Here is a 13,841-nt window from a genome sequence, read left to right as displayed (position 1 = left end):
CAGGGTATCTTGATGATCCTGCATGGGTATATTGGATCCTATATATGCATTATGCGCCATTTCTATTTTAATCCAGGATGTACGTACTGTTTTCATAATACGAGTTTATAAATATGTCCTTTGCGGTGCTATATATAATAAGTTGCAAGCCCGTCATGGGCTTAACTCTATATTTTTTTTATTTCGATGTTCTCTTCATATCATAGTCCTTTGATATTTCGAGCAGACTTGTTACTTTGTATCGGTCAGAGTAATGTTACAGGATATTTTATTCTTTTCGTACTCTTATAAGCTTCTGTTTTACAAAATAGCTCAGTTCCTTATTTGAGTAGATAATGACAGGGGAATCCAGGATTTTTAACAGGTGCGTGATTGCAAGAATAAAGATTAAATAACGCCGAGCGAAGCATCGCTTCGATGCAAATCATAAAAGTGTACTGAAACCTTTGAGTTTAATCAGTGGCGGATCCAGGGCACGTAGAGGGCGTACGTATCCTTTAATCGAGAATAAAATACGTGTATCATTTTTTTTAATGATTCATATCGTGTATTTTGTGGGGTATAAACAGGCGATAAAGCGATGTCTACAAATATTACAAAAATCTTTTTCTTCGACTCAAAAGATTATTTGAGTTACACAGTTTATGCTAATTTTTTTCTATGTGTTCTTTACTTTTTATCTTATTATATCAATTTAGCAGGAAATTATGTGTGAATATATTAAGTTGTTAGTCAACAATGAATAACACTGTTTTCTACGTAGAATTAAATCCTACGTCACACCCGACAAGGTCATCACACTCGAAAGAATGGATTTCGTATCAAATACAAAATATTTAGGTCACCCTTAGTTTGTCTGTATTACTCAGCATTACATTTTTATTTAATTTGGGTGTATAGATCGTGTGATTCAGATATAATAACATTAAAAACTAATATTTAAAAGTGTTTTTTTACCTTGTAAATATAATACAAACACTTAAAACGCCCATCAGATATTTGGTCATTTCCTTTGCTTTATTTAAGAATAAGTGAATTGAAAGTACAATATTGCATAAGGAACCATGTATTGGTCTTCAACACCCACGGCTGCCTTCCTTGTTCTAAATAGCTACACAATATATCATATAATATATTATATTATAAAATTTTGACTTTTATAGACATTTATTGAAATATAGATTCTTGCAAAAAAACAGTCAACAAAGAAAACAATCATAAACGATGTATAAGTAACAGAAACAATACCATGGTAAAAGCAACAAAAACCACGAAAAGATCAAGATCAGTAAACAAAACACTACATAGAAAACTGACCAAGTAACAAAATAAACATAGGCTATTGCACAGCTTTCGGTGAACATAAAATGGACAACCTAACCATATGGTACAGCTTTCAGTGAACATAAGACAGAAAAACTAACCCTATGGTACTTCTTTCCGTTAAAATAAGATGAACAAACTAATCGTATGGGTACAATTTTTAGTGAGCATAAGAGGGACAAACTATAGCTAACCATATGGTACAGCTTTCAATGAACAGAAAATGTACACACACATCTTTTGGGTACTTCTTTCAGCGAACATAAAAAGGACAAACTAACCTTTTGGGTACAATTTTCACTGAAAATAGAATGTACAAACTAACCGCGTATGGTACTTCTTTCAGTGAACATAAAATGTACAAACTTCAGGTTTCAGTGAGCATACGAGGGATACACTAATCATATGGTACAGCTTTCAGTGAACATAAAATGTACAAACTTCAGGTTTCAGTGAGCATAAGAGGGATACACTAATCATATGGTACAGCTTTCAGTTAATATAAAAGGGATTTTAATCTTCATCAAACATGCCCATTTCTATATTCATTAATCTGAAAATTGTAAAAATAAACGATCAAATAAAATGCTTCTTTCATGAAAAAGGATACAGTGCTTATCAATATTCCTGGAAACTTTACCTCCTCTCGACTAGTATTATAGTCTACTAATATATATTTCGAAAGTTTGTTTGCTGTATATCCCACTAAATCAGGTTAGTTGAAAAGTCTGGGCGTATAACTATCGAATGTCCCCGACTCAAAAGGCATTTTTTTTATGATTTTTCCTGCATCTTTAAGATTAATGTAAATTCGTTTGAAATATAGCTTGAAACGAGACTAAAAATGTTATAGACGCAGACGAACCTTCTTATCTAGATTAATATTGCCTGAATGATTGGGTTCCCGGATGATTTGATGTGGAGATGATGGCTAAAGCTTGTTACAAAATTTAGGAACCCTTTTGAAAACAGCAACATTCCGACTTCAGTTTTAATCAAACAGCATGGATTTTCATAGGCAATCAAATGTCTGTGGTTTTTTCTTTTCAACAATTCATGAATATAAATATTGAAAAGAGTTTTGTAATAATGCCAGATGTAAACGATCACGTAACTCGTTCATCCCCGTTCAATGACCTACTCACAACAGACCTCTGGTATGCATACAAAAGTCGTAGAAACACAATCCGTCTTTTGTTCTAAACAGTCCTAAAAAATTTGCCGTTGTTAAACAGGAAATTTCAATTACATGCAATTACTTCTATATTGCATAGTATTTAAACGCAACATAGTATTATGAAAAATGTAATACAATAGCAGTCACTAAAAAATGGGATTGTAATTCACGGTTAACAATTGTATCACATTATAAATTTAAATTTTGACAGATTCCAGATTTATTTCATCGAAAACATGGATGTATATGTAACCAGCAAGTACTCGTATACACATTTCTCGCTTTCATTCGTTTGTTAACATTGCTTTGAATTTGTTGTTGCCTTTTGATTTAACACTGTTGATTCAGTAGTATTCATTGTAAAAATTATATCATGGGAATGCAATAAACCAATCCTTCACAATAATAATCCGCATATGGCATCCCCCCAATACTGTAAAATGTTCAGAGCACGTTTACCGATATGTTGCAGATTATTTGTACTTCTATGTCGTTTATACCACATCTTATAAAATTGAGAATGGAAATGGGGAATGTGTCAAAGAGACAACAACTCGACCATAGGTCTTCAATGCAGCGAGAAATTCCCGCACCCGAACGGTCCTTTAGCTGGCCTCTAAATAAATATATATATACTAGTTCAGTGATAATGAAAGCCATTCTAAACACCGAATTATACACAAGAAACTAAAATTAAAAATAATACAAGACTAGCAAAGGCCAGAGGCTCTTGACTTGGGACAGGCGCAAAAATGCGGCGGGGTTAAACATGTTTATGATATCTCAACCCTCCCCCTATACCTCTAGCCAATGTGGAAAAGTAAATGCATAACAATACGCACATTATAATAAAATTAAGTTCAAGAGAAGTCCGAGTCTGATGTCACAAGATGTAACAAAAGAAAATAAACAAAATGACAATAATACATAAATAACAACAGACTACTAGCAACATGCCAGCTCCAGACTTCAATTAAACTGATTGAAAGATTATGTCTTCATCATATGAATATCAGTCACAATCCCTCCCGCTAGGGGTTTAGTATCATAACATCATAACATATATTAGTAGAACACAACCCGTGTCATGCCAACAACTGGATTTTAAATTAATGTGTTTAGTTCCAATGCAAAGACCCTATAAGTGAATCAATATTAAAGCCAGAATATGCAATCTTTGATGACCTGAAAACAGTATCGTAATTATATCCCTTCTTAATAAGTCTATTTAAAGGTTTTGTTAGCTTCTGAGGTGAATACTGACATTTTTGTGCTTTATAAAGAATATTACCATAAAAGATTGGATGTGAAATACCTGAACGTATAAAAAGTCTGCATGTTGAGTTATATTTACGAATGATGTCCTTGTACCGATGATAAAATTTAGTAAATGTTTTGACTAGTTTGTGATATCGAAAACCCTGGTGTAGTAATTTTTAAGTAATACATAAATTTCTCTCGTTAAAATCTTAAAACGTTGTTGCATACACGAGCGAATCGTACAAGTTGAGATATATAAACACCGTAAGGTGAAGATGGTGACAAGGGAACAATGGACAATTGACGATATGAAATGAAAAATCATCTCTTTTGTCATAAATTGTAATATTAAGCTTTCCGTTAATGATATAGATATCAAGATCGAGGAAAGGGCAGTGGTCATTGTTAGTATTAACTTTACTATAAGTAAGTTGAACAGGATAAATTTCTCTAGTATACATACTGAAGTCGTCATTATCGAGAGCCAATATATCATCCAAATATCTAAAAGTATTATTGAATTTTTGTACTAGTATCAGATGTTGTTAAGTGTTTCGATGGGTCTTTGCTGATTTTTGTCATAAATTGTAACTCACAGCAATACAAAAACAGGTCTGCAATAAGTGGTGCACAGTTAGTCCCCATTGGAATCCCGATAACCTGACGATATACGGAATCTCCAAAGCGAACAAAAATGTTATCTGGTTATCTAGTAAAACGTCAAGGGCAGATATAGTATCAAAGCATGTCCAATTGACATAGTTCTTTTGTTTATTGCTACTAAAAAAATACCTAAAAGAGTTTGAACATATATATTCACATTCTGACTTTTTAAATTCCCATTTAATTAGGTGTGTGATTTTTTTCTCAATAAGAATGTGAGGTAATGTGGTATATAGGGTAGAAAAATCAAAACTTTGAACAGAAAATCACCAATATAAGCAAGCAATTTATCAAGTACTTCCAAAGAGTTTTTGACACTCCAAAAGTAATCAATTCCACTTTTATCAAAGGCCTTATTTGAACAATTTATTTTTCATGTTGTTTGAAGTCTTAGTTTTTTAACAAATAAGCGTCAGCCCTATTGGAACCAAATGTGCCCCTCTTTTCGTCGACTCGTTTCTTGAACAAAACTTTACGATCAAAGAGAAGATTTCAGGTTCCCAATAATGAACCTACCATTTTGATTTAGCGACATTCCATTATTGTTTGCACTACATGGAGTATTTATCTCCCAGATACTACAACATTCTAAAATTTACGTTTTATATCACACTTATCTTCTTAAAGAGTTGCTGCTTACAAAGAAGCTATTAAATCGGGGTTTCTAAATTGTAAAATTAAAGTCGAAAATTTTACGGAATCACAAGTTCTCCCCTTTTGAATATCTGTTTCTTAGACGACCATTGATAAGTTTCAATTTTCGTACCTATAATTCCGTCGTTTCCGTTTGATATCAGTGAATGAAACTTATCACCGATTGTTAACTTACATGAGCCAAATGACGGGTGCCACATTTCGAGCAGGATCTGCCTACCCTTCCAGAGCACAAATGATTATCCCAGGACAGGACTAACAACGCAATCGAACTTATGTTATGTCTGTGATTGTTACTGACCATGATAACTCTAAATAAAGCTTATCTATTATTAAAATATTCATCATTTATTATAGATCACCCCGTTTTATTTGTGAGTAATTATACTTAGTCTTTAGTTTTCTTTATATTTTGTTTAAGGGCTGGTTTTCTTTTCGTCATTTTTCATTTGTCTTCATTCCGTTGTCAATTGTCCATGGACCTTTGTAACTTCTCTCTCTCTTTTATGAACAAAGATTGAAAGATAAAAAAAAAAGTCACAAAAAATGGATTGTGATGATGTTTTAGTTTTTGATAGTTAACATTTTTTTTTAAGCTAAATGATTTATTAATATTGGTTTGTGACTTTTGAGAAACGGACATTTAGTTCTTACTACAAAATATCATCCTTCAAATCGCGTGGTCTGTGTTATATTTTTCATAATCTCTTGTATTATTTGCCTCTAATATATTTTTAGAAAAGCTTTTGATCGGGTTGGCTTTTTATTGTACGCTTGATTAAAGTTAGATACATGTAAATGTGCACGTATACTAATTTTAATGTCTAGATAGTTATACGATCGAAAAATAACAGGTAGAGTGAACATAGATTCTGAATATATAATACCAAGCTTACTATATTCAAATCCTTGATAATACACAGATTAATGAGCATTAATACCGACTAGACGTTTATCCCTCGGCCTATATTAGACCTTCGACTAGCGCCTCGGCTGATAACCGCACACCTTGACATAATACATGAAGTCGTAAACATCATTAATCTCCATTTGTTTACATGTTTGTTTTTTTGGTACACATCACACGATTAAATACCACGAGATGTTTACCTCATTCATGTTTAAATCAGTTTAAAGTAATAAAGTATAGTATTAAATAACTTAACATGTAAACATAGATAAATGGCTTAATATCAATTTACCTTTATGGTACTTCCCAATAGAGGAAAACCGCAAATTAGTTGACATTTGGACTTTTGTGGTTTTGCGGTTTCCCACAAATAATACTGTCGGACTCTTGGAGTTTCGATGTTTATTTATAGATTAGAAAATCCGTCTGGAACAAAATTTGTTAGAATGATTTATTTAATGGAATATCGATAAGTGCTGCAATTTAAATCCCAGGTACACATTTTTCATTCTAAACTAAAACTATGTCAAATATATGAAGATCTATGAATACTGTGTGACAAAAAATATTATATAGAGCAACATTAATCGTTAACAATAGACGTTTATTATTCTTTTCAATTTTGTATTGTAAATTATAATTCGACTTAAGTCGAGATCTCAAAATAAATTCGCTGTGTAATGTCCTGTCTTCTTTCTTTTTTTTGTGAATGACTTCCGTTCATATTTTCCTGTTATTTCGTCACTTTGTTTACCTATAAAATTTCCAAAAAATACGCCATACCGACAATTCATGTGATGTTTTAGTTATAGTTTAAAGAATTAAGGTAAGAGACTATAACCACAAAGAGCATGAAGAAAGTTTATAGGTTAGGAAAACACTTATAAATCCTTCAGACAAACAGAATATAGAAAGATATTTTTTTTCGCCGCGCAAATCACGATTTTTCGTTTTTTGACGCTATCAATCCAATTATTTTTTTCAAAATTTAACATCATATTTTTTTGTTATCTTCATGACCACAATATTTTTTTCAATCAAATTGGAAATTAAATTTATTTAAAAAAAACCATACCCCCTTTTGAAGTGACTTATAGCCAGGCCTGGTGAAAATATCTAATATAAGAATTGGACTAAAGATGTTGATTTTCTAAATATAAATCAATTTATTATCCTAAGTTGGTCATCCAAATGGATTGGTTTTCGTAAACTTGATTCATTCCTCTAAATCAGAAAGATTATGCGGTACTTCAGTTTCCCATAATTCTATTTTAAATTTATTTTCCAATACACATTAAAAAGAAAGTAAAGAAAGATAAAAGAAAGTGAAAGAAAAACCATATCCCCCTTTTTGAAGTGACTTATAGCAAATTCTAGAGAAAATATTTAATATAACAATTGATTTTAAACACTGAATTTCATGATTTTCTGAATATAAAACAATATTTTTTTTTACATTAAAAATAAAGAAAGTAAAGAAAACTAAAAGAAAGTGTTAAAGTGAAAATTAAATAATTGGAACAGTCCATTTCTTTCGATACATTTTAATTCAATTAATTTCCGAAAAACATGTTGTGTTTTAAAGATTATCGTTACTTCCATATCTATCTTTAAAAGTTCGATTCGTCCAGATAAAGGAACTGTAACATCTTATCTAGCCGGATACACTGACATTTCCAAAGGTTTGAATTAGCCCACTAAACCAGTGCTTCGATAAAGCTTGTCTTTTGTCTACAAATAATAGGTCATAAATTAATTCAGTAAAATTTTGTATAATTGGTTATATCAATATTCAGGAAAAGAGATAAAAATTTAAGGCGTAACAGCAAAGAAAACATTGCTATCAATAAAAGTCAAATTGCAACTAACTACATGGGAAAGAGCAATTCGTCTAGTTTATAATAAATTGTGTTAAATAAATGAGTAAAGGTTCACTAAAAAAACTTGAATTTCCAAATATGTATTCTACATTGCATGTTATTCGGCTGTAAAATCTATTAAATGGTCTGCTCTTGTATTTTTCAGTGCTAAGAAAGATGTTAAACCAAATCCATGATATAGCTACTATGCGCTACAATGACAATTTGAAGTTATTCGAAGGTCTATCTGGCATCCATCGCACGTATTATAAATGAAGACAAGGTAGGCGAGTTTATTTAAGGGTTACAGTTATATTGGACGGAATATGAAAATCACAATGTTGAAGGACATTTACGAACTGAAGACGTTTACCCACGTCAATATAAAAAAGATGTGGTATGATTGCCAATGAGACAACTGTCAACAAGAGACCAACTGACATAGAAATTAACAACTATAGGTCATCGAACGGCCTTCAACAATGAACAAAACTCATGCCACATAGTCAGCTATAAAAGCCCCGAATATGGTTTTTCCTAAAAATGAATTTGATCCTCATATAGATGAAAAAATGTGTTGTGGTCAAGCAGATGACAGAAAAATATATTCTGAATCCAGATTTCCCTCATACCTAATAGTGTTAAATTTTGAAAAAAAAAATAAATTGTTTGATAGCGTCAAAAAATTGGGAAAAAAATCTGATTCTGACTGAGACAAAAAAAAATAATAACCCCTCCCCCCTTTTTGAAGTTAAAAGCTGCTCCCTTAATAACCATGAAATTAGAGTGAAGGGTTCATTTTATATTTAATGTAAAGACACTATTACTTCTGTTATGGTTGTCCAGTATTACGAATGTTAAATTCACAACTTTCACACTGTTGTCATGGACACGGAACAAAGAAGAAAGCTGATATTTCAGTTTGTCAAAGCTTAAGGTATGGGAGACTTTCTGTTCGTAGGTGGCATTTGTCTTCCATCATGTCAATCTCAGATTGATAGAAAATTGTAATTGTGTTGAACAAAATTATAATTGTAGTAATGATTGAATATTGATAAAGAAATTATATAGATAAACAGAATCTTTACCGCATAAAACATAATAACAAGGACACAAAACGATTTTTTTTCTCAAGTTTTTTTTTATTTTTAAATTAAGAGCAAATAATCATTTAAGTGAAAAAAAATGAATTGCATTTTATTTGTATTATATCACTTTAGACAAATGTGGGTTCATAGTAAAAAAAAAACACAGTTCAGTAAGTCATTTTAAAATGAAAGTTTAGAAGTAATATGAATTACTACATGCGGACAGGAAGTGAATGATCTGTCAATACAGGTTTTAAACTTAATAACAAAAATATTACAAAAATATGAACACAAATGAAAATTTAAAAAAAGGAGAAGTCCATAAAATCTGACAAAATGTAAAGCCGTCGGTCTACAGAACAAATGAAAAACAACTGCCATATTCCTGACTAGAAACATACATTTTCCGAAGAAAACTTTGGGTTAAGCCTGGTTTTAAAGATAGCTAAACCTCCCTCTTGTATGGCATTTGCTTATAGTTCAGTTGAATTGCCAAAAGGTGAATCATTTCAGGGCATTCAGCTGTTGGTTTATCTGTACAAGCATATTATGACATGTTCTTTGTATATTCGATACTTTCAAGTTAACCATAAATATCTATTTCAAAAATGTTCGGCTTTAAAAAAAATAATTGTTCAAAGATTTATTACAAAATTATACTATCATTTCTATAGTGAATGCATTTTACTTGAATGCACATCAGATATACTTTGACGTTTGGTACACAATCTTTCTGAATATGTTAGGTCTTCAGTTGGGGTCACACATTCACGATGTTTACTGCCGTCCTTGACAGGACCATTCCCGATTAAAATTTATCAAAAGTCTGATCAAGATCCTATGAATCGTGGATGGAAATTCAAACTTTAATTAAAATTGTAAAAAAAAAATTTAATCACGACAACAATCAGATATTGTTTAGGAAGCGTCGATATTCAACCTTTACAAAGCGAATTTATCCCGATAATTCCGTTCTAAATCCGCTTCTAATCCGATTTGTATCTTTCGCCAGGTAAAATTCGACAGAGTCTGTCACGACTGCGTCCTGATTCTACCGAATGTAATCCGACAGAGATCAGATAGTGACAAGACAGTGAACCGACGATGACGGAAGTTATCCGTTCAAAAACTGTCGGCATACTCGGGACGATCAGGTACTGTCGGAACGTAATCCTATCACGGTCCTTTCTATCGCATTGCAAACGGCTTTGTCTGGTCTCAGTCGTATTATATTCTGTAATTGTCGGTACTCTGACGTGGATATCATTGACGAATTTAGAATTAATAACGGGACTGTATCGGAACGGTTTCGGCAAAAACGGTTCGCAATCGACAAGACCTGGATGCAGAATCTGTCACGACATAGGCACGATTGTAATCCGTCTAGACAAAATAGGCTGAGTTTCCCCGAATGTAACGGGACGCACCTAACAGTCGGGGTGCTTTGCCGAACTATTCGGACCCTTCCCAGCCAGTAGGAATCTGTTACGAATTAAAACGACTGCGTTCAGACAATAATAGGACATTCCAGATAATTGAGGATACTAATCCGACTTTTTCACTTTTCGTGTCGTATCGCTGTCTGATCTCAAACGGGAGCAATAATCGGCAATGTGTGAACCCCGCATAAAGCATCATTCAATATTTTTTGTAAGTCATTGTTATGAAAAAAGCTAAATTTAATCATGATTTATTACCGAGTAGTCAATTATAATTGCTATCGTCTTTTTGAAACGATTTGGCACTATAACTCAACTCAAAGGTAAAAGACTATTCCTAGTAAAGTTATGAATAAGTAAACAATATTGTAACTTCCACGAATCTCGTTTGAGTTCAAAACACTTGAAATATATCAATACAAAGTATATGACTCTACTGTTCGTTTTGGCGATGATTATGCTTTCTTTCCATTAAGTTGATGTTATAATTCAGTGGGCTGTTTTGACAAAAAAAATCATATCGGGGTTGTTGATGAATAATTGTTGATGAATAATTTAAATGACTTTACAAATATGATAAGATATTTAAATAAAAACGACAGAATTCTGATCTAAACATATGTGTATTTAGGGGTTACCCCACCCCGTTTGTGGGGGAAATGTTCATCATTTAGATAATCACTGGAGCGGGTCCCCTCTTTAGAAGTCAGTGGATTCCCTAAAGTAAATGTCTTGATTTGCTAAAGGATAAATTTATATAAGACAAAAACAAATTAACCTTCTAAGATGAAAAGGTGGTTTCTGTTGCAAACAAGAACATAAAAAAGCCAGATCATTTAATTTTACATGCAGGTATATAATGATGTTCTTTCTATTTTTAAACATTTTAATATTATGTTTCTGTTGTGTCGTTGTTCTCCTCTCTCTTATATTTGATGCGTTTCCCTCAGTTTTAGTTTGTAACCTGGGTTTTTTTTTTTTTTCTTAATCGATTTATGAGTTTCGAACAGCGGTATACTACTGTTGCCTTTATTTACAAGGAAAACGTAGATACTCCATCAACAGAAAATTAGGTCAAAGTAACATTACAAACTATCTTTCATTGGAGAGTAGTAAGTCAACAAAACATCTGTATAACACGGACAAGGTACATACAAAACATAGAAACCTTAACGAACGAGACACGCATTAAAGGATACTATACAACATACACACTGTGTAACAGTGAAAGTGACACTCAATGATACCTAATGAAATTATGAAGGTCAACCAACACTTAAATGTGCTAATAAAACTGTAACGACAAACGAACATTTTATGGTTCCAATAATAATAATAATGCAGCGGTCGACCAACAGCCAATGGTGCCTATGACCCTTTATTAAGGTAAACCAACACCAGTGGTGCATATAGCAATTCAAAACGGTCAACCAACACCTACTGGTGTCTATGACTATGTGACGGTCAATCAACACCTAATGAGGCATAAGACTTTGTGACGGTCAATCAACACCTAATGAGGCATAAGACTTTGTGACGGCCAACCAACACTCAATAATACCTTCACTTTCACTTAACACCGGTATACTACTGTTGTCTTTATCTAACAGCCAATTATATATTATGCTCCTCACAGCACTGTGTAATGGTCAACTAATCCCAAAATGAGCTTATGACAGTGTATGTTTACTTCATTTACATTTTTAATTAACAATACATCTTTGAAATATAAGTTATTCTACATCAAACTATAAAATTTACAATTATTTTTATTAATGAATGGGTATTCATGTTGCAAATGGGATCTACAGATGTGTTCGATTCGAATCCGTGATGTTTTTAATGGTGTTTTCCCCTACATTTGTCATACCCTTGTATTTAATCGGGAGAGTGTATATGTCATTAGGTTTTACTATACTATACTATAACTACAAAACTTTTTGAAGGCGTCTTTGTCATATCAATGTGTATGTTGTTTGGATTTTTAAGTCAGTTGTGGTGTATTTCTATCATATATATTCACACAGTTTTAGCTGCTGGATCCCAATTATTGTCACGTTAACCAAGCATGTCCGTATGGTTTCCTTACCCAATTTGTCATGCAATATAACGGATTTCTAAACAACGGTCTTACAAATGGAAGTTTAAGCTAGCTATAAAACAACTATGTTTATCCTACCATTTTCTTAGTAAAATGCTCGTAGTAAGTCAGGAATATGACAGTTGTCTCTTTTGGTTTTGTTGGCTAATGAAGTCAAGCGGTTCGTTCTGTCATTTTTTATGTTTTATGGACTTTGCCTTTTTTATTTACTTTTGTTAATACTTTACAAATTTGTAATATTTCTATTTAAAGTTTTAAACTCAACTGTTAACAGTACGATAAATAGGAATACTGCTGTGAATAACACAAATACCAAAACAAAATCTTATATGTAACTAAACTGTTTTACTATGCATTGATGGAAGCAAACAGGAGTACGAAATTGATACTTTTTTTTCGGATATAAATATTTAAACTTTGCTAATATTACCTCATACAAACACCTATCTTAGACTTATTCAATCATCGGACATGTCAAAAGCGCACCACAAGACAAGTCCTAGTTCTAAGACAGCTATGCTGACATTGACATGATACTTGAATAAACTCACCATAAATACCAGAACAAATAAAATTGCTACATTTAATTTATGATAAGGTCCAAATTAATGATTATTCATGTCAACACAGTATTGATGATTACCGGCGTGGTGATACCCTCGGGTCGGACGCCTTTATCAGCATGGGAAATCGCCCAGTGGTTGTAAATAAACTCATCATAGATACCAGGATTAAATGTGTGTACGCCAAATATGCTTCGTCTTCAAAAAACGCATCAGTAACACTCAAATCAACAAGTAAAAAAAAAAAGACAAAATGAAGTACGAAGATGAAAAGCATTGAGGGCCCCAAGTTCTGAAAGATTTTGTAAAATATAAATCCGACAATCTATTCCTGAGATTATTATTTTGAACAATACAAAGCTTTATAAACATCTAGTTTATAATAATGATCATATCAATGAAATTTCATGTCAAACACAGAAGAACTGACTACTGGTCGGGGAGAAAACCTTTACTAGCAGGAGCATCGACCCAGTGTTTGTAAATAAACTCATCAAAGATACCAAGATTATAATTGTGAACGCCAGACGCGCATTTTGTTTATTAAATAATCAAAAGGTAAAAGTCCAGATGAATTACGGAGTTCAATTATACCAAAAGGGTGTTTCCCTGTTATTACACATTCAATTTTGTATATTAAAGGTAAAATGTATTTTAACTGTCGGGTTGAATATTAAATAAAAATTTATAGTTATTTATAGTTATACTTAAGAATGGGGAAAGTTGTATGTCAACAAAATAATATACACCGTTTGTTAAACAAATCAGGGTAATACTGAAATAAAAGGAATATAGTATATAAAT

At 32.3% G+C, this 13,841-nt stretch overlaps 1 protein-coding gene across 2 annotated transcripts in view; it reads left to right on the top strand.

Annotated features, from left to right (window-relative positions):
• Window positions 1-13,841, top strand: part of LOC143064477 (uncharacterized) — a 107,967-nt gene that overhangs the window by 41,716 nt on the left and 52,410 nt on the right. For both annotated transcript variants that reach the window (XM_076237322.1, XM_076237324.1), the window contains one exon: window positions 8,013-8,129. The gene's annotated coding sequence lies outside the window, so the exon portion shown is untranslated. The remainder of the gene's footprint in view (window positions 1-8,012; window positions 8,130-13,841) is intronic.

The sequence above is a fragment of the Mytilus galloprovincialis genome, chromosome 2 (genome assembly GCF_965363235.1).
Source record: "Mytilus galloprovincialis chromosome 2, xbMytGall1.hap1.1, whole genome shotgun sequence".
NCBI lineage: Eukaryota > Metazoa > Mollusca > Bivalvia > Mytilida > Mytilidae > Mytilus > Mytilus galloprovincialis.
The sequence above is the reverse complement of the archived record's forward strand: the minus strand, read 5'-3'. Positions and strand labels throughout refer to the sequence as shown.